Genomic DNA, 25655 nt, shown 5'->3' on the forward strand with positions numbered 1-25655 from the left:
CTAATGTAGTGCACTAATCCCATTAACCAGGACCTAATGTAGTGCACTAATCCCATTAACCAGGACCTAATCTAGTGCACTAATCCCATTAACCAGGACCTAATGTAGTGCACTAATCCCATTAACCAGGACCTAATGTAGTGCACTAATCCCATTAACCAGGACCTAATGTAGTGCACTAATCCCATTGACCAGGACCTAATGTAGTGCACTAATCCCATTAACCAGGACCTAATGTAGTGCACTATAAAGGGAATAGGGAACTATTTGGGATGTTTCCCCAGATGTGTGACGTCCAACTCCAAACCAATCCCCCAGGAGGAAAGGCTCTCTGAGTCTCTTCATTTCTCCCTCCCTCACCCTCTCTCACCCTCTCTCACCCTCTCTCACCCTCTCACCATTTCTCCCTCGCTCACCATCCCTCCCTCTCTCTCACCCTCACACCATTTCTCCCTCTCTCACCCTTGCTCTACCAGGAGGAAAGATGCTCTGAGAGTCTCTTCATTTCTCCCTCTCTCACCCTCCCTCCCTCCCTCACCCTCTCACCATTTCTCCCTCTCTCACCCTCCCTCTACCAGGAGGAAAGATGCTCTTGAGTCTCTTCATTTCCCTCTCTCAACCACCCTCCCTCACCCTCTCTCACCCTCTCACCCTCTCACCATTTCTCCCTCGCTCACCATCCCTCACCCTTGCTCTACCAGGAGGAAAGATGCTCTGAGTCTCTTCATTTCCCTCTCTCACCCTCTCACCATTTCTCCCTCGCCGACCTTCTCCCTCCCTCTACCAGGAGGAAAGATGCTCTGAGAGTCTCTTCATTTCTCTCTCTCACACTCTCTACCAGGAGGGAAGGTCATTGTGTTGCAGTGGAGGCTCCCTCTCTTCCCTCCCTCATCTCTCCACCCAGCCATCCCTCCCTCTACCAGGAAGAGAAGAACGGTCTCTTGCAGTGGAAGGTCTGGGTGAAAGCTGTTCCTAATGTCACCACCCTCCCCTGTCCTCCAGTCCTCCGTCTCTCCACAACGACTCTGGGCATCTGGACCAACTGAATGGGAGTTTTATTGTCCTTCAACGCCTGGCTCAGGTTTAAGATCTAGAGAGGAGAGACAGAGAGAGAGAGGAGAGAGAGAGAGAGAGAGAGAGAGAGGAGACAGAGAGGAGACAGAGAGGAGAGAGAGGAGACAGAGAGGAGAGAGAGGAGACAGAGAGGAGAGAGAGGAGACAGAGAGGAGAGACAGAGAGAGAGAGGAGCGACAGAGAGAGAGAGAGGAGAGACAGGAGGAGAACAGAAATTAACAGAAAGAGGTGAAAAAGGAACAATGAAAGACATTCAGGTGGACTCCTTGATGAAAGGAAATTGGATGCACCTGAGCTCAATTTGGAGTCACAAAGAAAGGTCGTACTCTATATACACAGCAGTATGTGGACACCCCTTCATCCACTAGGAGAACCTGCCCCAATGGATAGTGGTAACTGTAACATTTGGTGGAGGAGGAATAATGTTCTGGGGCTGTGCTTCCAACTGTATGGCAACAGAAGATCCTTTCCTGTTTCAGCATGACAATGTCCCCCACAAAGCAAGGTCCATACAGAAATGGTTTGTTGAGGTCAGAGTGGAAGAACTTGACTGGCCTGCACAGAGTCCTGACCTCAACCACAGTGAACACCTTTGGGATGATTTGGAAGGCTCTTGTGGCTGAAAGGAAGCAAGTCCCCACAGCAATGTTCCAACATCTAGTGGAAAGCCTTCCCCGAAGAGTGGAGGCTGTTATAGCAGCAATGTTCCAACATCTAGTGGAAAGCCTTCCTTGAAGAGTGGAGGCTGTTATAGCAGCAATGTCCCAACATCTAGTGGAAAGCCTTCCCAGAAGAGTGGAGGCTGTTATAGCAGCAATGTCCCAACATCTAGTGGAAAGCCTTCCCAGAGGAGTGGAGGCTGTTATAGCAGCAATGTTCCAACATCTAGTGGAAAGCCTTCCCAGAAGAGTGGAGCAATGTTCCAACATCTAGTGGAAAGCCTTCCCAGCAGAGTGGAGGCTGTTATAGCAGCAATGTTCCAACATCTAGTGGAAAGCCTTCCCAGAAGAGAGGAGGCTGTTATAGCAGCAATGTTCCTACATCTAGTGGAAAGCCTTCCTAGAAGAGTGGAGGCTGTTATAGCAGCAATATTTCAACATCTAGTGGAAAGCCTTCCCAGAAGAGTGGAGGCTGTTATAGCAGCAATGTTCCAACATCTAGTGGAAAGCCTTCCCAGAAGAGTGGAGGCTGTTATAGCAGCAATGTTCCAACATCTAGTGGAAAGCCTTCCCAGAGGAGTGGAGGCTGTTATAGCAGCAATGTTCCAACATCTAGTGGAAAGCCTTCCCAGAAGAGTGGAGGCTGTTATAGCAGCAATGTTCCTACATCTAGTGGAAAGCCTTCCCAGAAGAGTGGAGGCTGTTAAAGCAGCAATGTTCCAACATTTAGTGGAAAGCATTCCCAGAAGAGTGGAGGCTGTTATAGCAGCAATGTTCCAACATCTAGTGGAAAGTCTTCCCAGAAGAGTGGAGGCTGTTATAGCAGCAATGTTCCAACATCTAGTGGAAAGCATTCCCAGAAGAGTGGAGGCTGTTTTAGCAGCAATGTTCCAACATCTAGTGGAAAGCCTTCCCAGAAGAGTGGAGGCTGTTATAGCAGCAATGTCCCAACATCTAGTGGAAAGCCTTCCCAGAAGAGTGGAGGCTGTTATAGCAGCAATGTTCCAACATCTAGTGGAAAGCCTTCCCAGAAGAGTGGAGGCTGTTATAGCAGCAATGTTCCAACATCTAGTGGAAAGCCTTCCCAGAAGAGTGGAGGCTGTTATAGCAGCAATGTTCCTACATCTAGTGGAAAGCCTTCCCAGAAGAGTGGAGGCTGTTATAGCAGCACTGTTCCAACATCTAGTGGAAAGCCTTCCCAGAAGAGTGGAGGCTGTTATAGCAGCAAAGGGGGGACCAACTCCATATTAAAGCCTTCCCAGAAGAGTGGAGGCTGTTATAGCAGCAATGTTCCAACATCTAGTGGAAAGCCTTCCCAGCAGAATGGAGGCTGTTATAGCAGCAATGTTCCAACATCTAGTGGAAAGCCTTCCCAGAAGAGTGGAGGCTGTTATAGCAGCAATGTTCCAGCATCTACTGGAAAGCCTTCCCAGAAGAGTGGAGGCTGTTATAGCAGCAATGTTCCAGCATCTAGTGGAAAGAGTTCCCAGAAGAGTGGAGGCTGTTGTCACAGCAACGGGTGGACCAACTCCATGTTAATGACACCGCTCAGCAGCTGCCCGTGATTTTGGAATGAGGGGTTTGCAGGTATTATTCTGGTATTCCATGTACATATACACAGTGTCTCAATCAGCACCCTATTCCCTATATAGTGCACTACTTTAGACCAGAGTAGTACACTATATAGGGAATAGGGTGCCATAGGGCTCTGATCTAAAGTAGTGCACTATATAGGGAATAGGGTGCCATAGGGCTCTGGTCTAAAGTAGTACACTATATAGGGAATATAGTGCCAGAGGGCTCTGGTCTAAAGTAGTGCACTATATAGGGAATAGGATGCCATAGGTCTCTGGTCTAAAGTAGTGCACTATATAGGGAATAGGGTGACCAGAGTAGTACACTATATAGGGAATATAGTGCCAGAGGGCTCTGATCTAAAGTAGTGCACTATATAGGGAATAGGGTGCCATAGGGCTCTGGTCTAAAGTAGTGCACTATATAGGGAATAGGGTGCCATAGGGCTTTGGTCTAAAGTAGTGCCCTATATAGGGAATATAGTGCCATAGGGCTCTGGTCTAAAGTAGTGCACTATATAGGGAATAGGGTGACCAGAGTAGTACACTATATAGGGAATATAGTGCCACATGGCTCTGGTCTAAAGTAGTACACTATATGGGGAATAGGGTAACATAGGACTGTGGTCTAAAGTAGTGCACTATATAGGGAATAGGGTGCCATAGGGCTCTGGTCTAAAGTAGTACACTATATAGGGAATAGGGTGCCATAGGGCTCTGATCTAAAGTAGTACACTATATAGGGAATAGGGTGCCATAGGGCTCTGGTCTAAAGTAGTGCACTACATAGGGAATAGGGTGCCATAGGGCTCTGGTCTAAAGTAGTACACTATATAGGGAATAGGGTGCCATAGGGCTCTGGGCTAAAGTAGTGCACTATATAGGGAATATAGTGCCATAGGGCTCTGGTCTAAAGTAGTGCACTATATAGGGAATAGGGTACCATAGGGCTCTGGTCTAAAGTAGTACACTATATAGGGAATATAGTGCCATAGGGCCCTGGTCTAAAGTAGTGCACTATATAGGGAATAGGGTGCCATAGGGCTCTGGTCTAAAGTAGTGCACTATATAGGGAATAGGGTGCCATAGGGCTCTGGGCTAAAGTAGTGCACTATATATGGAATAGGGTGCCATAGGGCTCTGGTCTAAAGTAGTGCACTACATAGGGAATAGGGTACCATAGGGCTCTGATCTAAAGTAGTGCAAAATATAGGGAATAGGGTGCCATAGGGCTCTGGCCTAAAGTAGTACACTATATAGGGAATAGTGTGCCATAGGGCTCTGGGCTAAAGTAGTGCACTATATAGGGAATAGGGTACCATAGGGCTCTGGTCTAAAGTAGTGCACTATATAGGGAATAGTGTGCCATAGGGCTCTGGGCTAAAGTAGTGCACTATATAGGGAGTAGGGTGCCATAGGGCTCTGGTATAAAGTAGTGCACTATATAGGGAATATAGTGCCATAGGGCTCTGGTCTAAAGTAGTGCACTATATAGGGAATATAGTGCCATAGGGCTCTGGTCTAAAGTAGTGCACTATATAGGGAATATAGTGCCACATGGCTCTGGTCTAAAGTAGTGCACTATATAGGGAATAGTGTGCCATAGGGCTCTGGGCTAAAGTAGTGCACTATATAGGGAATAGGGTGCCATAGGGCTCTGGGAAGTAGTATCCACTATATAGGGAATAGGGTGCCATAGGGCTCTGGTCTAAAGTAGTGCACTATATAGGGAATAGGGTACCATAGGGTTCTGGTCTAAAGTAGTGCACTATATAGGGAATATAGTGCCATAGGGCTCTGATCTAAAGTAGTACACTATATAGGGAATAGGGTGCCATAGGGCTCTGGGCTAAAGTAGTGCACTATATAGGGAATAGGGTACCATAGGGCTCTGGTCTAAAGTAGTGCACTATATAGGGAATAGGGTGCCATAGGGCTCTGAACTAAAGTAGTGCACTATATAGGGAATAGGGTACCATAGGGTTCTGGTCTAAAGTAGTACACTATATAGGGAATAGGGTGCCATAGGGGTCTGGTCTAAAGTAGTGCACTATAATAGGGAATAGGGTGCCATAGGGCTCTGGTCTAAAGTAGTGCACTATATAGGGAATAGGGTGCCATAGGGCTCTGATCTAAAGTAGTGCACTATATAGGGAATAGGGTGCCATAGGGCTCTGGTCTAAAGTAGTGCACTATATAGGGAATAGGGTACCATAGGGCTCTGGTCTAAAGTAGTGCACTATATAGGGAATAGGGTGCCATAGGGCTCTGGCCCAATTTGTAAGTCGCTCTGGATAAGAGCGTCTGCTAAATGACTTAAATGTAATGTAATGTCTAAAGTAGTGCACTATATAGGGAATATAGTGCCACATGGTTCTGGTCTAAAGTAGTGCACTATATAGGGAATAGGGTGCCACATGGCTCTGGTCTAAAGTAGTGCACTATATAGGGAATAGGGTGCCATAGGGCTCTGGTCTAAAGTAGTGCACTATATAGGGAATAGGGTGCCATAGGGCTCTGGTCTATAGTAGTACACTATATAGGGAATAGGGTGCCATAGGGCTCTGGTCTAAAGTAGTGCACTATATAGGGAATAGGGTACCATAGGTCTCTGGTCTAAAGTAGTGCACTATATAGGGAATAGGGTACCATAGGGCTCTGGTCTAAAGTAGTGCACTATATAGGGAATAGGGTGACCAGAGTAGTGCACTATATAGGGAATAGGGTGCCATAGGGCTCTGGTCTAAAGTAGTGCACTATATAGGGAATAGGGTGCCATAGGGCTCTGGTCTAAAGTAGTGCACTATATAGGGAATAGGGTGCCATAGGGCTCTGGTCTAAAGTAGTGCACAATATAGGGAATAGGGTGCCATAGGGCTCTGGTCTATAGTAGTGCACTATATAGGGAATAGGGTGCCATAGGGCTCTGGTCTATAGTAGTACACTATATAGGGAATAGGGTGCCATAGGGCCCTGGTCTAAAGTAGTGCACTATATAGGGAATAGGGTGCCATAGGGCTCTGGTCTATAGTAGTACACTATATAGGGAATAGGGTGCCATAGGGCTCTGGTCTAAAGTAGTACACTATATAGGGAATAGGGTACCATAGGGCTCTGGGCTAAAGTAGTGCACTATATAGGGAATAGGGTGCCATAGGGCTCTGGTCTATAGTAGTGCACTATATAGGGAATAGGGCTCTGGTCTATAGTAGTGCACTATATAGGGAATAGGGCTCTGGGCTAAAGTAGTGCACTATATAGGGAATAGGGTGCCATAGGGCTCTGGTCTATAGTAGTGCACTATATAGGGAATAGGGCTCTGGTCTATAGTAGTGCACTATATAGGGAATAGGGTGCCATAGGGCCCTAGTCTAAAGTAGTGCACTATATAGGGAATAGGGTGCCATAGGGCTCTGGTCTATAGTAGTGCACTATATAGGGAATAGGGTGCCATAGGGCTCTGGTCTAAAGTAGTGCACTATATAGGGAATAGGGTGCCATAGGGCTCTGGTCTAAAGTAGTGCACTATATAGGGAATAGGGTGCCATAGGGCTCTGGTCTAAAGTAGTGTACTACATAGGGAATAGGGTGCCATAGGGCTCTGGGCTAAAGTAGTGCACTATATAGGGAATAGGGTGCTACTTTACTTTATCCACAAAGGTAAACAGGAAGAGAACTCACCTGTCCTCTCATGACGGACATCTGCTTTTCAAACATGGTCTTGTCAAAACCTTTATCTGCCTGAAACACAAACAGAGAGAGAGAGAGAGAGAGTGAGGTTGGAGACAGAGAGAGACAGAGAGAGACAGAGAGCGAGAGAAAGAGAGACAGAGAGCGAGAGAAAGAGAGACAGAGAGCGAGAGAAAGAGACAGAGAGCGAGAGAAAGAGACAGAGAGCGAGAGAAAGAGACAGAGAGCGAGAGAAAGAGACAGAGAGCGAGAGAAAGAGACAGAGAGCGAGAGAAAGAGACAGAGAGCGAGAGACAGAGAGCGAGAGACAGAGAGCGAGAGACAGAGAGCGAGAGACAGAGAGCGAGAGACAGAGAGCGAGAGACAGAGAGCGAGAGACAGAGAGCGAGAGACAGAGAGCGAGAGACAGAGAGCGAGAGACAGAGAGCGAGAGACAGAGAGCGAGAGACAGAGAGCGAGAGACAGAGAGCGAGAGACAGAGAGCGAAACGAGACAGAGAGCGAGAGACAGAGAGCGAAGACAGAGAGCGAGAGACAGAGAGCGAGAGACAGAGAGCGAGAGACAGAGAGCGAGAGACAGAGAGCGAGAGACAGAGAGCGAGAGACAGAGAGCGAGAGACAGAGAGCGAGAGACAGAGAGCGAGAGACAGAGAGCGAGAGACAGAGAGCGAGAGACAGAGAGCGAGAGACAGAGAGCGAGAGACAGAGAGCGAGAGACAGAGAGCGAGAGACAGAGAGCGAGAGACAGAGAGCGAGAGACAGAGAGCGAGAGACAGAGAGCGAGAGACAGAGAGCGAGAGACAGAGAGCGAGAGACAGAGAGCGAGAGACAGAGAGCGAGAGACAGAGAGCGAGAGACAGAGAGCGAGAGACAGAGAGCGAGAGACAGAGAGCGAGAGACAGAGAGCGAGAGACAGAGAGCGAGAGACAGAGAGCGAGAGACAGAGAGCGAGAGACAGAGAGCGAGAGACAGAGAGCGAGAGACAGAGAGCGAGAGACAGAGAGCGAGAGACAGAGAGCGAGAGACAGAGAGCGAGAGACAGAGAGCGAGAGACAGAGAGCGAGAGACAGAGAGCGAGAGACAGAGAGCGAGAGACAGAGAGCGAGAGACAGAGAGCGAGAGACAGAGAGCGAGAGACAGAGAGCGAGAGACAGAGAGCGAGAGAAAGAGAGCGAGAGAAAGAGAGCGAGAGAAAGAGAGCGAGAGAAAGAGAGCGAGAGAAAGAGAGCGAGAGAAAGAGAGCGAGACAGAGAGACAGAGAGACAGAGAGACAGAGAGACAGAGAGACAGAGAGACAGAGAGACAGAGAGACAGAGAGACAGAGAGACAGAGAGAGAGACAGAGAGCGAGAGAAAGAGCGAGAGACAGAGAGACAGATATCCACCATAAACAGTTCGTAGAGGTCTTCACAGAGGTCCTGAACGAAGTTCATGTCTGACAGACGGGACAGCACCAGCTCTCTGCTCTCCTGGGAGAAGGGCACTTTAGCCTGGGGCAGACACGCCCAATGGAACGGGTCTATAGGGGACAGGAGAGGACCAGTAAGGGTGTGTATCTGTGTGTGTGTGTGTGTGTGTGTGTGTGTGTGTGGAGGCAACAGTAACTTACAGGCTCTCCACTCGTCAGGGTGTTTGAAGGGGAAGGCCAGGCCGTTGTCTATAGCTGCTATCTGGATGGCCTGATAGAGACACGACACATTGATTAGATACATATTGTTCAGTATTGATTAGCTACATATTGTTCAGTATTGATTAGCTACATATTGTTCAGTATTGATTAGCTACATATTGTTCAGTATTGATTGATGGTTGTCTATAACCTGGTCTCTACTCTCTGTTCTGTCTGGATGGCCTGATAGAGAGACACTTATTGATTAGCTACATATTGTTCAGTATTGATTAGCTACATATTGTTCAGTATTGATTAGCTACATATTGTTCAGTATTGATTAGCTACATATTGTTCAGTATTGATAGAATTGCATAAAACTCTTTCAATGGTCGACTGTCAAGGAAATTATAGAAGAATTATATACAAATCAGGTTTTTTATTGATTTTTATGATTCATCACTCTGAAAGGAGAACCGGTGAACATGATAAACTGGGTCCAACACTTTGGTCACACATGGAGCAGAACCAACTGGGTCTGGTCCAAAACGTGGAGCAGAACCAACTGGGTCTGGTCCAAAACGTGGAGCAGAACCAACTGGGTCTGGTCCAAAACGTGGAGCAGAACCAACTGGGTCTGGTCCAAAACATGGAGCAGAACCAACTGGGTCTGGTCCAAAACGTGGAGCAGAACCAACTGGGTCTGGTCCAAAACATGGAGCAGAACCAACTGGGTCTGGTCCAAAACGTGGAGCAGGACCAACTGGGTCTGGTCCAAAACGTGGAGCAGAACCAACTGGGTCTGGTCCAAAACATGAAGCAGAACCAACTGGGTCTGGTCCAAAACGTGGAGCAGAACCAACTGGGTCTGGTCCAAAACGTGGAGCAGAACCAACTGGGTCTGGTCCAAAACATGGAGCAGAACCAACTGGGTCTGGTCCAAAACGTGAAGCAGAACCAACTGGGTCTGGTCCAAAACGTGAAGCAGAACCAACTGGGTCTGGTCCAAAACGTGGAGCAGAACCAACTGGGTCTGGTCCAAAACGTGGAGCAGAACCAACTGCATCTGGTCCAAAACGTGGAGCAGAACCAACTGGGTCTGGTCCAAAACGTGGAGCAGAACCAACTGGGTCTGGTCCAAAACATGGAGCAGAACCAACTGGGTCTGGTCCAAAACATGGAGCAGGACCAACTGGGTCTGGTCCAAAACGTGGAGCAGAACCAACTGGGTCTGGTCCAAAACGTGGAGCAGAACCAACTGGGTCTGGTCCAAAACGTGGAGCAGAACCAACTGGGTCTGGTCCAAAACGTGAAGCAGAACCAACTGAGTCTGGTCCAAAACGTGGAGCAGAACCAACTGGGTCTGGTCCAAAACATGGAGCAGAACCAACTGAGTCTGGTCCAAAACGTGGAGCAGAACCAACTGGGTCTGGTCCAAAACATGGAGCAGAACCAACTGGGTCTGGTCCAAAACGTGGAGCAGAACCAACTGGGTCTGGTCCACAACGTGGAGCAGAACCAACTGGGTCTGGTCCAAAACATGGAGCAGAACCAACTGGGTCTGGTCCAAAACGTGGAGCAGAACCAACTGGGTCTGGTCCAAAACGTGGAGCAGAACCAACTGGGTCTGGTCCAAAACGTGGAGCAGGACCAACTGGGTCTGGTCCAAAACGTGGAGCAGAACCAACTGGGTCTGGTCCAAAACGTGGAGCAGAACCAACTGGGTCTGGTCCAAAACATGGAGCAGAACCAACTGGGTCTGGTCCACAACATGGAGCAGAACCAACGCCACAGAAACACAGATGAGACATGTTTCAGGGCAGTGAAGTCCTGGGAACTCCCTTGGTAGAACGGTCCCAAAACACCAAACAGTTGTTTTAAAGAGAATTCATTCATAAAAATGTCTTGAACAACGAGAGTGGAGAGAAGAGATGATTTCAATACGTTCTGTTGGATTTAAATTGGGGGGGGGGGGGGGGGTAACTTGTATTATGTTTAGGTAATAGGAATGTGGGTGTTCCTGGATGTTTCTCATTACATTTTTTAAGGACTCTCTGAAGACTATCCCTCTGGGCTAAAGGAGGTAGACCAGCCCCCTGGGCTAAAGGAGGTAGACCAGCCCCCTGGGCTAAAGGAGGTAGACCAGCCCGGAGGTAGACCAGCCCCCCGGGCTAAAGGAGGTGGACCAGCCCCCTGGGCTAAAGGAGGTGGACCATCCCCCTGGGCTAAAGGAGGTAGACCAGCCCCCTGGGCTAGAGGAGGTGGACCAGCCCCCTGGGCTAGAGGAGGTAGACCAACCCCCTGGGCTAAAGGAGGTAGACCAACCCCCTGGGCTAAAGGAGGTGGACCAGCCCCCCGGGCTAAAGGAGGTAGACCAGCCCCCCGGGCTAAAGGAGGTAGACCAGCCCGGAGGTAGACCAGCCCCCCGGGCTAAAGGAGGTGGACCAGCCCCCCGGGCTAAAGGAGGTAGACCAGCCCCCCGGGCTAAAGGAGGTAGACCAGCCCCCTGGGCTAAAGGACTAGCCCCCCAGGCTAAAGGAGGTAGACCAGCCCCCTGGGCTAAAGGAGGTAGACCAGCCCCCTGGGCTAAAGGAGGTGGAACAGCCCCCTGGGCTAAAGGAGGTAGACCAGCCCGGAGGTAGACCAGCCCCCCGGGCTAAAGGAGGTGGACCAGCCCCCCGGGCTAAAGGAGGTAGACCAGCCCCCCGGGCTAAAGGAGGTAGACCAGCCCCTGGGCTAAAGGACTAGCCCCCAGGCTAAAGGAGGTAGACCAGCCCCCTGGGCTAAAGGAGGTAGACCAGCCCCCTGGGCTAAAGGAGGTGGAACAGCCCCCTGGGCTAAAGGAGGTAGACCAGCCCCCTGGGCTAAAGGAGGTAGACCAGCCCGGAGGTAGACCAGCCCCCCGGGCTAAAGGAGGTGGACCAGCCCCCCGGGCTAAAGGAGGTAGACCAGCCCCCCGGGCTAAAGGAGGTAGACCAGCCCCCTGGGCTAAAGGACTAGCCCCCCAGGCTAAACGAGGTAGACCAGCCCCCTGGGCTAAAGGAGGTAGACAAGCCCCCTGGGCTAAAGGAGATGGAACAGCCCCCTGGGCTAAAGGAGGTAGACCAGCCCCCCGGGCTAAAGGAGGTAGACCAGCCCCCCGGGCTAAAGGAGGTAGACCAGCCCCCCGGACTAAAGGAGATATACCAGCCCGGAAAGAGATAAGCCCCCCGGGCTAAAGGAGGTAGACCAGCCCCCCGGGCTAAAGGAGGTGGACCAGCCTCCCGGGCTAAAGAAGGTGGACCAGCCCCCCGGGCTAAAGGAGGTGGACCAGCCCCCCGGGCTAAAGGAGGTGGACCAGCCCCCCGGGCTAAAGGAGGTGGACCAGCCCCCCGGGCTAAAGGAGGTGGACCAGCCCCCCGGGCTTCTGGAGGTGGCCCAGCCCCGGGCTAAAGGAGGTGGACCAGCCCCCCGGGCTAAAGGAGGTGGACCAGCCCCCTGGGCTAAAGGACAAGCCCCCCGGGCTAAAGGAGGTAGACCAGCCCCCCGGGCTAAAGGAGGTGGACCAGCCCCCTGGGCTAAAGGACAAGCCCCCCGGGCTAAAGGAGGTGGACCAGCCCCCCGGGCTAAAGGAGGTGGACCAGCCCCCTGGGCTAAAGGACAAGCCCCCCGGGCTAAAGGAGGTAGACCAGCCCCCCGGGCTAAAGGAGGTAGACCAGCCCCCCGGGCTAAAGGAGGTAGACCAGCCCCCCGGGCTAAAGGAGGTAGACCAGCCCCCCGGGCTAAAGGAGGTGGACCAGCCCCCCGGGCTAAAGGAGGTGGACCAGCCCCCCGGGCTAGAGGAGGTGGACCAGCCCCCCGGGCTAGAGGAGGTAGACCAGCCCCCGGGCTAGAGGAGGTAGACCAGCCCCCCGGGCTAGAGGAGGTAGACCAGCCCCCGGGCTAGAGGAGGTAGACCATCCCCCCGGGCTAAAGGAGGTAGACCAGCCCCCCGGGCTAGAGGAGGTGGACCAGCCCCCCGGGCTAGAGGAGGTGGACCAGCCCCCCGGGCTAGAGGAGGTGGACCAGCCCCCCGGGCTAGAGGAGGTAGACCAGCCCCCCGGGCTAAAGGAGGTAGACCAGCCCCTCGGGCTAAAGGACCAGCCCCCCTGGGCTAAAGGACCAGCCCCCCTGGGCTAAAGGACCAGCCCCCCTGGGCTAAAGGACCAGCCCCCTGGGCTAGAGGACCAGCCCCCTGGGCTAGAGGACCAGCACCACACTGTTAACCCTACCGTCTAACCCTGACCTTAACCCTACCGTCTAACCCTGACCTTAACCCTACCGTCTAACCCTGACCCTAACCGTCTAACCCTGACCCTGACCCTAACCCTGACCCTGACCCTACCGTCTAACCCTGACCCTGACCCTACCGTCTAACCCTGACCCTGACCCTACCGTCTAACCCTGACCCTGACCCTACCGTCTAACCCTGACCTTGACCCTACCGTCTAACCCTGACCCTACCGTCTAACCCTGACCTTGACCCTACCGTCTAACCCTGACCCTACCGTCTAACCCTGACCCTACCGTCTAACCCTGACCCTACCGTCTAACCCTGACCCTACCGTCTAACCCTGACCCTACCGTCTAACCCTGACCCTACCGTCTAACCCTGACCCTACCGTCTAACCCTGACCCTACCGTCTAACCCTGACCCTACCGTCTAACCCTGACCCTACCGTCTAACCCTGACCCTACCGTCTAACCCTGACCCTACCGTCTAACCCTGACCCTACCGTCTAACCCTGACCTTGACCCTACCGTCTAACCCTGACCTTGACCCTACCGTCTAACCCTGACCTTGACCCTACCGTCTAACCCTGACCTTGACCCTACCGTCTAACCCTGACCTTGACCCTACCGTCTAACCCTGACCTTGACCCTACCGTCTAACCCTGACCTTGACCCTACCGTCTAACCCTGACCTTGACCCTACCGTCTAACCCTGACCTTGACCCTACCGTCTAACCCTGACCTTGACCCTACCGTCTAACCCTGACCTTGACCCTACCGTCTAACCCTGACCTTGACCCTACCGTCTAACCCTGACCTTGACCCTACCGTCTAACCCTGACCTTGACCCTACCGTCTAACCCTGACCTTGACCCTACCGTCTAACCCTGACCTTGACCCTACCGTCTAACCCTGACCTTGACCCTACCGTCTAACCCTGACCTTGACCCTACCGTCTAACCCTGACCTTGACCCTACCGTCTAACCCTGACCTTGACCCTACCGTCTAACCCTGACCTTAACCCTACCGTCTAACCCTGACCTTAACCCTACCGTCTAACCTTGACCCTACCGTCTAACCCTGACCTTGACCCTACCGTCTAACCTTGACCCTACCGTCTAACCCTGACCCTACCGTCTAACCCTGACCCTACCGTCTAACCCTGACCCTACCGTCTAACCCTGACCCTACCGTCTAACCCTGACCTTAACCCTACCGTCTAACCCTGACCTTAAAGTAAGATGAAAAAAAAACACATTTTTGTTTTCATTCAGTTTTATAATCTAGCCAATTTTGACTTTGCAGCTGGCCTATCTCAATGGGGAAATCGCTCAGATTCATGGCAATAAAACATCAACCTGCGATTATATAAAGGTAATGAATGAATGAATGCCAGCTAGATAAGAGTCAGAGTCTAGTCCTCTGACCAGTCCTATATCATACTGAATGGTAACTAGTCCTCTGAGACAGTATTACATCATAATGAATGGTAACTAGTCCTCTGAGACAGTCCTATATCATACTGAATGGTAACTAGTCCTCTGAGACAGTATTACATCATACTGAATGGTAACTAGTCCTCTGAGACAGTCATATATCATACTGAATGGTAACTAGTCCTCTGAGACAGTCTTATATCATACTGAATGGTAACTAGTCCTCTGAGACAGTATTACATCATACTGAATGGTAACTAGTCCTCTGAGACAGTCCTATATCATACTGAATGGTAACTAGTCCTCTGAGACAGTATTAAATCATACTGAATGGTAACTAGTCCTCTGAGACAGTCCTATATCATACTGAATGGTAACTAGTCCTCTGAGACAGTCCTATATCATACTGAATGGTAACTAGTCCTCTGAGACAGTATTAAATCATACTGAATGGTAACTAGTCCTCTGAGACAGTCCTATATCATAATGAATGGTAACTAGTCCTCTGAGACAGTATTAAATCATACTGAATGGTAACTAGTCCTCAGAGTATTAAATCATACTGAATGGTAACTAGTCCTCTGAGACAGTATTAAATCATACTGAATGGTAACTAGTCCTCTGAGACAGTATTAAATCATACTGAATGGTAACTAGTCCTCTGAGACAGTATTAAATCATACTGAATGGTAACTAGTCCTCTGAGACAGTATTAAATCATACTGAATGGTAACTAGTCCTCTGACAGTATTAAATCATACTGTAGTGTGTTATAACTATGAGTCATGGTACAGAGTACACAGTCCACGTGTCACTCCTTTCAAAACACACACATGATCTATGGACTGCAGTCCACACACACACACACACACACACACACACAGCTCACCTTCTCTCCCTCTCCTTCCCCTGGCTTCTCATACTTGATCAACCAGTTGTCATTCCCTCGGTCTGATGGAGAGAAAGAGGGAGGGAGAAGAGAGAGAACGGAGAGGAAGGGTGAACGGGTTAGAGTCTGCATAGGAGGAGAACACAATGCAAAGCTATAGTGAGATGTTCCAGGGCATGAATGAACTGTGTGTTCCTTTTTAATTTTTTTGATTTTATTTGACCTTTATTTAACCAGGCAAGTCAGTTTAAGAACAAATTCTTATTTTCAATGACGGCCTAGGAACAGTGGGTTAACTGCCTGTTCAGGGGCAGAACGACAGATTTGTACCTTTTCAACTCGGGGGGTTTGAACTCACAACCTTCCGGTTACTAGTCCAACGCTCTAACCACTAGGCTACCCTGCCGCTCCTACACTCTAACCACTAGGCTACCCTGCCGCCTCTACACTCTAACCACTAGACTACCCTGCCTCCTCTACACTCTAACCACTAGACTACCCTGCCTCCTCTACACTCTAACCACTAGACTACCCTGCCGCCTCTACACTCTAACCACTAGGCTACCTGCCTCCTCTACACTCTAACCACTAGACTACCCTACCGCCTCTACACTCTAACCACTAGACTACCTACCTCCTCTACACTCTAACCACTAGACTACCTACCTCCTCTACACTCTAACCACTAGACTACCTACCTCCTCTACACTCTAACCACTAGGCTACCTGCCTCCTCTACACTCTAACCACTAGGCTACCTGCCTCCTCTACACTCTAACCACTAGGCTACCCTGCCTCCTCTACACTCTAACCAGTAGACTACCTACCTCCTCTACACTCTAACCACTAGGCTACCTGCCTCCTCTACACTATAACCACTAGGCTACCTACCTCCTCTACACTCTAACCACTAGACTACCCTACCTCCTCTACACTCTAACCACTAGACTACCCTGCCTCCTCTACACTCTAACCACTAGACTCCCTGCCTCCTCTACACTCTAACCACTAGGCCACCTGCCTCCTCTACACTCTAACCACTAGGCTACCCTGCCGCTCCTTATAAAAATCCGTTTTAATTTTTGGGCCTGATTCCATTCTGTTTTCTCCCATTTTGACACCAAGTTTTCACTCTCAGAAATCTCCCTTTAATACTACAACAGGAGACCACTTTTGGGGTCCGGAAAAAAACATCTAGGAATGGTTGATTTTTGGTTGTGTTTTGTTGTCTGTAGTTTATGCCTTCCCATTACCCCCCCCCCCCCCCTCCACCATGGGGGACTCATTGTGTCCGCTGTCTGTAGTTATGCCTTCCCATAACCCCCCCCCCCTCCACCATGGGGACTCATTGTGTCCGCTGTCTGTAGTTATGCCTTCCCATAACCCCCCACCCTCCACCATGGGGACTCATTGTGTCCGCTGTCTGTAGTTATGCCTTCCCATAACCCCCCACCCTCCACCATGGGGGGAGTCTGTTATACAACGTTGCCATAAAACAAAATGCTTGCGCACTTCCACAGCGTGCCAGTGGCCATTGAAGGTGAAATCTCACTGAAATCAGTTGACGTCAAACAGCAGGCAGGTCAAGACTCCGGTGAGGGCGACGAGCACGCAGACGAGCTTCCCCGAGACGGTTTCTGACAGTAAAAAAAATCTTGTTTGTGCAAACCCACAGTTTCATCAGCTGTCAAGGGTGGCTGGTCTCAGACGAAGCCGCAGGTGAAGAACGCCGGATGTGGAGGTCCTGGGTTGGCGTGGTTACACGTGATCTTCGGTTGTGAGGCCGTTGGGACATACTGCCAAATTCTCAACAAAAAAAACGACATTGGAGGTCGGCTTATGGTAGAGAAATGAACATTCAATTCTCTAGCAACAGCTCTGGCGGACATTCCTGCAGTCAGCATGCCAATTGCACGCTCCCTCAAAAACTTAAGACATCTGCGCCGTTGTGTGACTAAACTGCACATTTTAGAGTGGCCTTTTATTGTCCCCCAGGCACAAGGTGCACCTGCGTAATGATCACGCTGTTTAATCAGCTTCTTGATATGCCACACCTGTCAGGTGGATGGATTATCTTGGCAAAGGAGAAAAATGTTCACTAACAGGGATGTAAACAGATTTGTTACACTACATTTGAGAGAAATAACCTTTATAGAACATTTCTAGAAATGTTTTTATTTCAGCTCATGAAACATTGGACCAACATTTAACATGTTGTGTTTATATTTTTCAGTGTATTTGATATCCTACTAAGTTCAATACATTATTGAATATTGTTGAAATCCTTTCTCCGTTTTGCAGATTTTATAGCCCCATGTGTGTATGTGGTGTGTGTGTGTGTGTGTGTGTGTCTGTGTACTGTGAAAGGAAGTCACCAGGGAAAGTCTAAACACTACAGATACTCCTTCCTGTGAGCGCGCGCGCACACACACACACACACACACACACCTACCGGTGTTTCTGATGACGTAGTCCAGAATGACGAGCCTCTCAAACTGAGACTGGAGCTGTTTCCTGATGTTCTCTGGGAGAGGCTCCGCCTCAAAACGTCTCAACCAATAGTCAGCCTCATGGTACCCTTCCACGAACAGCTGGAACGAACCAAGCTGACACACACACACACACACACACACACACAGAAAGATGCAAAAACACACACACACACTGTAATGTCAGGACACCTTGTGGGGCTAAGACATAGGGTCAGGAATAAGACTGGTGGGGTCAGGGTACCTTGGGGGGGGCTAAGACATAGGGTCAGGAATAAGACTGGTAGGGTCAGGGGTCAGGGTACCTTGGGGGGTTAAGACATAGGGTCCGGATTAAGGCTGGTAGGGTCAGGGTACCTTGGGGGGGGCTAAGACATAGGGTCAGGAATAAGACTGGTAGGGTCAGGGGTCAGGGTACCTTGGGGGGTTAAGACATAGGGTCCGGATTAAGGCTGGTAGGGTCAGGGGTTAGGGGTCAGGGTACCTTGGGGGCTAAGACATAGAGTCAGGAATAAGACTGGTTGGGTCAGGGGTCTGGGTACCTTGGGGGGCTAAGACATAGGGTCAGGAATAAGACTGGTGGGGTCAAGGGTTAGGGGTCAGGGTACCTTGGGGGGCTAAGACATAGGGTCAGGAATAAGACTGGTAGGGTCAAGGGTTAGGGGTCAGGGTAACTTGGGGGGCTAAGACATAGGGTCAGGAATAAGACTGGTAGGGTCAAGGGTTAGGGGTCAGGATACCTTGGGGGGCTAAGACATAGGGTCAGGAATAAGACTGGTAGGGTCAGGGTACCTTGGGGGGCTAAGAGATGGGGTCAGGAATAATACTGGTAGGGTCAGGGGTCAAGGTACCTTGGAGGGCTAAGACATAGGGTCAGGAAAAAGACTGGTAGGGTCAAGGGTCAGGGGTCAGGGTACCTTGGGAGGCAGGCCCACTCTGTGGAAGTGTCGTCCTACTTTGGGAACCATCTCCAGGGCGTATTTCTTCCCTCTGGACTTCGCCCTGTCGATAGTGTTGTAGTGAAATGTCTCACTGACTAGATACACAGCCTGGAAGACACACAGCCTGCTATTATCACTGACTAGACACACAGCCTGTTATTATCACTGACTAGACACACAGCCTGGAGGACACACAGCCTGTTATCATCACTGACTAGACACACAGCCTGTTATCATCACTGACTAGACACACAGCCTGTTATCATCACTGACTAGACACACAGCCTGTTATCATCACTGACTAGACACACAGCCTGTTATTATCACTGACTAGACACACAGCCTGTTATCATCACTGACTAGACACACAGCCTGTTATCATCACTGACTAGACACACAGCCTGTTATCATCACTGACTAGACACACAGCCTGTTATCATCACTGACTAGACACACAGCCTGTTATCATCACTGACTAGACACACAGCCTGTTATCATCACTGACTAGACACACAGCCTGTTATCATCACTGACTAGACACACAGCCTGTTATCATCACTGACTAGACACACAGCCTGGTATTATCACTGACTAGACACACAGCCTGCTATTATCACTGACTAGACACACAGCCTGCTATTATCACTGACTAGACACACAGCCTGTTATCATCACTGACTAGACACACAGCCTGCTATCATCACTGACTAGACACACAGCCTGGAAGACACACAGCCTGCTATCATCACTGACTAGACACACAGCCTGCTATTATCACTGACTAGACACACAGCCTGCTATCATCACTGACTAGACACACAGCCTGCTATTATCACTGACTAGACACACAGCCTGTTATCATCACTGACTAGACACACAGCCTGTTATTATCACTGACTAGACACACAGCCTGTTATCATCACTGACTAGACACACAGCCTGTTATCATCACTGACTAGACACACAGCCTGTTATTATCACTGACTAGACACACAGCCTGTTATTATCACTGACTAGACACACAGCCTGTTATCATCACTGACTAGACACACAGCCTGTTATCATCACTGACTAGACACACAGCCTGTTATCATCACTGACTAGACACACAGCCTGTTATTATCACTGACTAGACACACAGCCCGTTATTATCACTGACTAGACACACAGCCTGCTATCATCACTGACTAGACACACAGCCTGTTATTATCACTGACTAGACACACAGCCTGTTATCATCACTGACTAGACACACAGCCTGTTATCATCACTGACTAGACACACAGCCTGTTATCATCACTGACTAGACACACTGCCTGCTATTATCAATGACTAGACACACAGCCTGTTATTATCACTGACTAGACACACAGCCTGTTATCATCACTGACTAGACACACAGCCTGGAGGACACACAGCCTGTTATTATCACTGACTAGACACACAGCCTGGAGGACACACAGCCTGCTATTATCACTGACTAGACACACAGCCTGTTATCATCACTGACTAGACACACAGCCTGTTATTATCACTGACTAGACACACAGCCTGTTATCATCACTGACTAGACACACAGCCTGTTATTATCACTGACTAGACACACAGCCTGGAGGACACACAGCCTGTTATCATCACTGACTAGACACACAGCCTGCTATTATCACTGACTAGACACACAGCCTGTTATCATCACTGACTAGACACACAGCCTGCTATTATCACTGACTAGACACACAGCCTGCTATTATCACTGACTAGACACACAGCCTGTTATTATCACTGACTAGACACACAGCCTGTTATTATCACTGACTAGACACACAGCCTGTTATCATCACTGACTAGACACACAGCCTGCTATTATCACTGACTAGACACACAGCCTGTTATTATCACTGACTAGACACACAGCCTGTTATCATCACTGACTAGACACACAGCCTGGAGGACACACAGCCTGCTATTATCACTGACTAGACACACAGCCTGGAGGACACACAGCCTGCTATCATCACTGACTAGACACACAGCCTGTTATTATCACTGACTAGACACACAGCCTGCTATTATCACTGACTAGACACACAGCCTGTTATTATCACTGACTAGACACACAGCCTGTCATCATCACTGACTAGACACACAGCCTGGAGGACACACAGCCTGTTATCATCACTGACTAGACACACAGCCTGTTATTATCACTGACTAGACACACAGCCTGGAAGACACACAGCCTGTTATTATCACTGACTAGACACACAGCCTGTTATTATCACTGACTAGACACACAGCCTGTTATTATCACTGACTAGACACACAGCCTGCTATTATCACTGACTAGACACACAGCCTGTTATTATCACTGACTAGACACACAGCCTGTTATTATCACTGACTAGACACACAGCCTGTTATTATCACTGACTAGACACACAGCCTGTTATCATCACTGACTAGACACACAGCCTGTTATCATCACTGACTAGACACACAGCCTGTTATTATCACTGACTAGACACACAGCCTGTTATCATCACTGACTAGACACACAGCCTGCTATTATCACTGACTAGACACACAGCCTGTTATCATCACTGACTAGACACACAGCCTGCTATTATCTCTGACTAGACACACAGCCTGTTATCATCACTGACTAGACACACAGCCTGCTATTATCACTGACTAGACACACAGCCTGTTATTATCACTGACTAGACACACAGCCTGTTATCATCACTGACTAGACACACAGCCTGGAGGACACACAGCCTGTTATTATCACTGACTAGACACACAGCCTGTTATCATCACTGACTAGACACACAGCCTGTTATCATCACTGACTAGACACACAGCCTGTTATCATCACTGACTAGACACACAGCCTGGAGGACACACAGCCTGTTATTATCACTGACTAGACACAGCCTGTTATCATCACTGACTAGACACACAGCCTGTTATTATCACTGACTAGACACACAGCCTGTTATTATCACTGACTAGACACACAGCCTGTTATCATAACTGACTAGACACACAGCCTGTTATTATCACTGACTAGACACACAGCCTGTTATTATCACTGACTAGACACACAGCCTGTTATCATCACTGACTAGACACACAGCCTGCTATTATCACTGACTAGACACACAGCCTGTTATCATCACTGACTAGACACACAGCCTGCTATTATCACTGACTAGACACACAGCCTGTTATCATCACTGACTAGACACACAGCCTGTTATCATCACTGACTAGACACACAGCCTGTTATCATCACTGACTAGATACACAGCCTGGAAGACACACAGCCTGCTATTATCACTGACTAGACACACAGCCTGTTATCATCACTGACTAGACACACAGCCTGTTATCATCACTGACTAGACACACAGCCTGTAATCATCACTGACTAGACACACAGCCTGTTATCATCACTGACTAGACACACAGCCTGGAGGACACACAGCCTGTTATTATCACTGACTAGACACACAGCCTGTTATTACCACTGACTAGACACACAGCCTGTTATTATCACTGACTAGACACACAGCCTGTTATTATCACTGACTAGACACACAGCCTGTTATTATCACTGACTAGACACACAGCCTGTTATTATCACTGACTAGACACACAGCCTGTTATTACCACTGACTAGACACACAGCCTGTTATTATCACTGACTAGACACACAGCCTGTTATCATCACTGACTAGACACACAGCCTGTTATCATCACTGACTAGACACACAGCCTGTTATTACCACTGACTAGACACACAGCCTGTTATTACCACTGACTAGACACACAGCCTGTTATTATCACTGACTAGACACACAGCCTGTTATCATCACTGACTAGACACACAGCCTGTTATCATCACTGACTAGACACACAGCCTGTTATCATCACTGACTAGACACACAGCCTGTTATTATCACTGACTAGACACACAGCCTGTTATTACCACTGACTAGACACACAGCCTGTTATCATCACTGACTAGACACACAGCCTGTTATTATCACTGACTAGACACACAGCCTGTTATCATCACTGACTAGACACACAGCCTGCTATCATCACTGACTAGACACACAGCCTGGAGGACACACAGCCTGTTATTATCACTGACTAGACACACAGCCTGTTATCATCACTGACTAGACACACAGCCTGCTATTATCACTGACTAGACACACAGCCTGTTATCATCACTGACTAGACACACAGCCTGTTATTATCACTGACTAGACACACAGCCTGTTATCATCACTGACTAGACACACAGCCTGTTATCATCACTGACTAGACACACAGCCTGCTATTATCACTGACTAGACACACAGCCTGTTATTACCACTGACTAGACACACAGCCTGTTATTATCACTGACTAGACACACAGCCTGTTATCATCACTGACTAGACACACAGCCTGTTATTATCACTGACTAGACACACAGCCTGTTATCATCACTGACTAGACACACAGCCTGTTATCATCACTGACTAGACACACAGCCTGTTATCACCACTGACTAGACACACAGCCTGTTATCATCACTGACTAGACACACAGCCTGTTATTATCACTGACTAGACACACAGCCTGTTATCATCACTGACTAGACACACAGCCTGTTATCATCACTGACTAGACACACAGCCTGTTATCATCACTGACTAGACACACAGCCTGTTATCATCACTGACTAGACACACAGCCTGTTATCATCACTGACTAGACACACAGCCTGTTATCATCACTGACTAGACACACAGCCTGTTATCATCACTGACTAGACACACAGCCTGTTATCATCACTGACTAGACACACAGCCTGGAGGACACACAGCCTGTTATCATCACTGACTAGACACACAGCCTGTTATCATCACTGACTAGACACACAGCCTGTTATTATCACTGACTAGACACACAGCCTGTTATTATCACTGACTAGACACACAGCCTGTTATCATCACTGACTAGACACACAGCCTGGAAGACACACAGCCTGTTATCATCACTGACTAGACACACAGCCTGTTATCATCACTGACTAGACACACAGCCTGTTATCATCACTGACTAGACACACAGCCTGTTATTATCACTGACTAGACACACAGCCTGTTATTATCACTGACTAGACACACAGCCTGTTATTATCACTGACTAGACACACAGCCTGCTATTATCACTGACTAGACACACAGCCTGTTATCATCACTGACTAGACACACAGCCTGTTGTCATCACTGACTAGACACACAGCCTGTTATTATCACTGACTAGACACACAGCCTGTTATTATCACTGACTAGACACACAGCCTGTTATTAGACACACAGCCTGCTATTATCACTGACTAGACACACAGCCTGTTATTAGACACACAGCCTGTTATCATCACTGACTAGACACACAGCCTGTTATCATCACTGACTAGACACACAGCCTGTTATCATCACTGACTAGACACACAGCCTGTTATCATCACTGACTAGACACACAGCCTGTTATTATCACTGACTAGACACACAGCCTGTTATCATCACTGACTAGACACACAGCCTGTTAGTATCACTGACTAGACACACAGCCTGGAAGACACACAGCCTGTTATCATCACTGACTAGACACACAGCCTGTTAGTATCACTGACTAGACACACAGCCTGTTAGTATCACTGACTAGACACACAGCCTGTTATCATCACTGACTAGACACACAGCCTGGAAGACACACAGCCTGTTATTATCACTGACTAGACACACAGCCTGGTATTATCACTGACTAGACACACAGCCTGTTATCATCACTGACTAGACACACAGCCTGTTATTATCTCTGACTAGACACACAGCCTGTTATCATCACTGACTAGACACACAGCCTGTTATCATCACTGACTAGACACACAGCCTGTTATTATCACTGACTAGACACACAGCCTGTTATCATCACTGACTAGACACACAGCCTGTCATTATCACTGACTAGACACACAGCCTGTTATTATCACTGACTAGACACACAGCCTGGTATTATCACTGACTAGACACACAGCCTGTTATTATCACTGACTAGACACACAGCCTGTTATCATCACTGACTAGACACACAGCCTGCTATTATCACTGACTAGACACACAGCCTGTTATCATCACTGACTAGACACACAGCCTGTTATCATCACTGACTAGACACACAGCCTGGAAGACACACAGCCTGTTATCATCACTGACTAGACACACAGCCTGTTATCATCACTGACTAGACACACAGCCTGGAAGACACACAGCCTGGAAGACACACAGCCTGTTATCATCACTGACTAGACACACAGCCTGGAAGACACACAGCCTGCTATCATCACTGACTAGACACACAGCCTGTTATCATCACTGACTAGACACACAGCCTGCTATCATCACTGACTAGACACACAGCCTGCTATCATCACTGACTAGACACACAGCCTGCTATCATCACTGACTAGACACACAGCCTGCTATTATCACTGACTAGACACACAGCCTGGAGACACACAGCCTGTTATCATCACTGACTAGACACACAGCCTGCTATTATCACTGACTAGACACACAGCCTGTTATTATCACTGACTAGACACACAGCCTGCTATTATCACTGACGAGACACACAGCCTGCTATTATCACTGACTAGACACACAGCCTGTTATCATCACTGACTAGACACACAGCCTGCTATTATCACTGACTAGACACACAGCCTGGAGGACACACATCCTGTTATTATCACTGACTAGACACACAGCCTGTTATCATCACTGACTAGACACACAGCCTGTTATCATCACTGACTAGACACACAGCCTGGAGGACACACAGCCTGCTATTATCACTGACTAGACACACAGCCCGTTATTATCACTGACTAGACACACAGCCCGTTATTATCACTGACTAGACACACAGCCCGTTATCATCACTGACTAGACACACAGCCTGTTATCATCACTGACT

At 48.9% G+C, this 25655-nt stretch overlaps 1 pseudogene; it reads right to left on the reverse strand.

Annotated features, from left to right (window-relative positions):
• Positions 1-742: 742 nt before the first annotated feature.
• LOC135539166 (phosphatidylinositol 4-kinase type 2-beta-like) overlaps positions 743-25655 on the reverse strand; it is a 40689-nt pseudogene continuing 15776 nt past the window's right edge.

The sequence above is a fragment of the Oncorhynchus masou genome, unplaced genomic scaffold (assembly GCF_036934945.1).
Source record: "Oncorhynchus masou masou isolate Uvic2021 unplaced genomic scaffold, UVic_Omas_1.1 unplaced_scaffold_1727, whole genome shotgun sequence".
NCBI classification, from domain to species: Eukaryota; Metazoa; Chordata; class Actinopteri; order Salmoniformes; family Salmonidae; genus Oncorhynchus; species Oncorhynchus masou.